Source organism: Equus caballus, chromosome 15 (assembly GCF_041296265.1).
Source record: "Equus caballus isolate H_3958 breed thoroughbred chromosome 15, TB-T2T, whole genome shotgun sequence".
Classification (NCBI taxonomy): domain Eukaryota; kingdom Metazoa; phylum Chordata; class Mammalia; order Perissodactyla; family Equidae; genus Equus; species Equus caballus.
The window spans coordinates 96854301-96858624 of record NC_091698.1 but is presented as its reverse complement, the minus strand read 5'-3'; positions in this window follow the sequence as shown (position 1 = coordinate 96858624).

Here is a 4324-nt window from a genome sequence, read left to right as displayed (position 1 = left end):
CTGGCCAGAGGCATCTCCAATGACTGCAGCAGTGAAGGTGTCACCCTCCTCCTTCCTCCTGACACAAAGGATGACAGAAGCCCTTTCTAGAGTTGGCAGAGGGTTCAAGGAAGGCAACCAGGGCATGTGAAGTTGAACACAAAATAATGAAACACTAATGGTGGAACTAGAGCAAGAGTGAAGAACCCAGTTTAGGGCAAGGGACCTCCCAGAACCATTACAGAGAGGGATGCTACAGTGGTACCCTGATTGGGTGTCCCATCCATCAGTTAGTTAAATCTTGCATGGAGGAGTATTAGGGGCACTTCTCTTGGTTACTTTTACTAACACTGATGCTAAGCAATCTACAGATTCTCTCATTTGGAGTATCTAGATTGCAACTCATGCATTAATACCATAAACCTCATTATTGGCCAAGCACATGCATGCCTCCTTAATTTTGAACATGCCATTTAAAACCTAAGGAATCCACAAAGGCAAATAAGAGAAGTGGGGAACACGAACTTGAGCGGTAAGAGTTGAGCAAGGCGGAGGGAACGTCTTGGAAAGAAGTAATTCCTGGGAAACATGGAGGCATCAAACATGGAGGAGGGTATGCCCAGAGTCAGAGGCACAGAGGTGGGAGCCTGGAGTCCACAGAGTAGTTAGGAGCTGGTGGGCACCTAACTGAGAAGCGCGGGAGACGAAGTTGTTTGGAAGTCCCTGAATTTCAGCCCGATGAGTTTATGCTCAAGGTTCCATATGCGGCCAAGAAGACTGTCTTTTGCACAACTCCAAGGATGCCATTCACAGAGACCTCAATGGGAAGGGTAGGTTCTAGAGTTGGGCAGTCCACGGCCTGAACATCAGCACGAGGTGGCATTCTCTACAATTTGTCCTGGAAGTTTGTTACAGATTTTTGAGCCTAGTATGGCTTGCTCTGAGAGTTATTCAAGAAAGATGAATGTCATCATCTGTGGTCGATATCTGCCTTAAAATGATATAGTCATCTTTGGAGTTCTTCTCAAAAACCATTTAGTTGATCAACAAACACAGCACTCAGCTTAGAGCTTCACACTTACCAGGTACCTACTGTATGTTTGCTAAATGAATGAACTAATAAGCAATGAAGTGAATGAAAGAGGAGTTAAATACATTTCAAGGTAGAGAATGTTCTGGAAAGCAACCACAGTAGGCTAGTGACCTAAGGCAACTAGATTTGACTGTCCTACAGAGTAGACTAGTTAAAATGTGTCTCCCCATAATTATAGAACCCTTATTTTAATTGCCACATATTTTATCACAGCTACATATTATATTTAATCATTCCTACCACTGTATGTTTTACTTCTATACATCTTATCGATACTGTAAGCATTTTGTCTACAGTATTATTATTTTATTGCATGTTGCATTGCTATCTGTGGATGCATTCCAATAATAATAATAATATTAGTAATAAATATTCCTATTATATGCAAGACAATGTCCTAGCTGCTTTATGTAGATCTTCCATAATTTTCATGTCTTAGGTAAAATGTGGTTTATAATTCTACTTTACAAGTAAGATATTCTAAATTCTTCTAAGGTCATATGGCTCAAAAGTGAATGAATGAAGATTCCCACCCAGATCTTCCTACTGCACGTTTTTCTCAATCTGAGCAGAATTACTTTCAATACACAGAAAAATGTTTAAGGTACTTGATATAAATTATCTAATTCATCCTGCACCACAGTAGCTTCCAAAGGTCATGAATCTGGCCTTTAAGAATGGGCAGGACAGCGGCCACTGTATAATTTCATCAGTAGTCACAAATACACTGCCAATCATGAACAGCAGCAGCTACACATCACTGTAAATTTATAATTATCTTGGTCTCTCCAGGCTACAGTGCTCTCTAGTTCCTTGGAAATCCACCGCTATTTCCTCCATATGACCTCCAGTGTGATTTGTCTTAAAGCCCCAATACAACCATGTCACTTCCCGATTTAAGGTCAGCCTTGACTCTACATCTCTGCTGTGAAGACCACGGTCTCCAGCTGGTCTCTCAGCCTCTTGCCATTCTAATCCTAATCCGTTTTGCCAGCCACACGCCTGGCCACTGCTTCCAAGCTGCTAATGCTGGAGACATGGTGAGTTTCTAGAAATTTCAAAACATCCCACTCGTTTGCTTTTGCACATTCTTTCTCTCTGCCTGAAATGCCAACAACAATCTCTTATTCATGTTATTTTATGACTCACAGAATCTTTTCAAGGTCCACGAAGACAGGAAATATATTTTTTAGATCATTGTATCTCCATACCCAGTGTCTGGCACATAGTAGGTTTCAGTAGGTATTCACTCTGGATTAATTCAAGGTAAAAAAATCACATTTTCTGGGAAAACTCTCTGAAGTCCAGGAAAAGTTGTTTCTTCCTGCATGCTCCCTTCATGCCTTAGTGTTCTAATTGCCACACTGTTGCACAATGAAATTATGTATCTCCACGACTTTTTCTGGAGCTAGACTCTGAGCTCCTGGGTGGCAGGGACCAAATCTTACTCATTCTTGGGTCCTTAACACCCAGCACAGAGCCCGGCTTATGGTAAGCCTTCATAGATTTCCTGGAATTGAAAATATAATTCTAAAGCAATCACGTGAGCTGAGCTGAGCCGGGTTATGCTTCTCATTTTACAGTTGAAGAAACGGGGACCCGGGGAGGAAAAATAGAAATATCTTGATTCAATTTTCATTTGAAATCAGAGGCCCAGACAAGGCTGGAACAAGGTCTCCCAACCCCTAGTTACAAGCACTGTTGGTGGGCACTGAACAGAGAGGACCGCTGCCTTCCTTTCTGACTTAGCAGCAGAGACAGCTAGGAGCACCGGAGTGTCTTCATGGGGCAAGACTGAATTAAGCCACTCTGCTCTATAGTCATGGCGATAGCCTGGGGAAACAGGTGAATTCCCCTAGGGCCAGGGATCAAGTCCTAGGCAGGTCTGTGAGGAGTAGGATGGCGACATGTGCCAGGAGGCATGGGGCCACTTCTTGACCTTTTCAAACTCTGTGGCCCTGCCCTGGCCTGCTGTACAGTCAGTGCCCTCTCTGGCCAGCTTCCCAGAAACTCCTTGTCACTAGAGTAACTCGGTTGTGGATAATTATAAATTATAAATATGCCCGTGGGGGCATAATTATAAATAGCTCTCCTTTTTATTCAAAAGTATCCTACTGTGGGCCATAAGTTATATGGTCCCCTTTCCCTGCGTATAAAAGCTCAGAGGGCTCCAAGAGTCTTTTAAAACCCCCTTTTCCACTCCCTTGGTTTTTTTTTGTTTGTTTGTCCCCCTACTAGGTGGCTTTTGATTTGCCAGGATACTTTAGGTTAAGGCCTGGAGGTCTAAGGCTCTGCCCGAGTTCAAGCCCCCTTCCTGGTGTGTTTCTGCTTGAGCCAGACGACTGGAACCTCCCCAGGAAGTTGAGAATAACTGGGGAGGGGGCGCTAGGAGGAGGAGCAAACGCCCCCCACCACGCCCCCGGCAGCCAAGCACTGTGGCTGGGAGCCAGGAGAGCTTGCACGAGGCGTGGGTGCAGGGGCGTTTCACTTGGCCACCAAGGCCCTCTGGGCACTGCCCTGGGAGGGAAAGAATTAGTGATTCAATTTGGTCTGAGTCAAAAGGTGCGTTCAGCTGGTCTTCTGCTGAAAATACTCAAAGCCTGGGGGGAGGCGGTTGCCGGGAGGAGGGTGGCACCTACTAAAAGCTAGCAACTGATTTCTTTTTAAATGGAGAGAAGGGTGTTGGAAAAAGAGAATGAAACTAATTTTGCAACTCCATGCAGCACCACTGACGCAAGGACATTCTTCACAAACACAGAAGAGCTCCTCGCTCAGTGCACCAGCTGAGCAGCGGTGTCCTGATGCTCAGGGGATGCCTGTCTTTCTGGGGAAAAGTGCCAGGGAGAGGAACTAGGAACGAAGTACACTAGGCACTGCTGAAGCTGCTTCGGGGAGACGGGTGGGTAGCTGCGGCCCGGCGACTCCTGCCCCAACCGCTTGCAGCGCGGCGCGCAGTCCCATGCCTGCGGCGGCGCCCCAACCCTCGCTCCCCGCGGTGGGTGCGCTCCCTCCCCAACCCCGGGCCGCGGAAGGATATTGCACTTTGTTTACCTCGCTGGGGCTGAGCCAGCGAGCGGCCAGGCCAGCGCCCGCAACCCCGGGCCGGGAGCTGCAACGGCAGTGGCAGCGGCCCCGGCCCGCGGGCGCCAGGAGCCGCCCGAGGACTGGCAGCGGCGAGGCTGATTGATGGGCGTCCGGCTCAATGAGGGGGGCCCGGGCGGGGGCGGGGCGGGGCCGGCTCTGGGCTGAGCC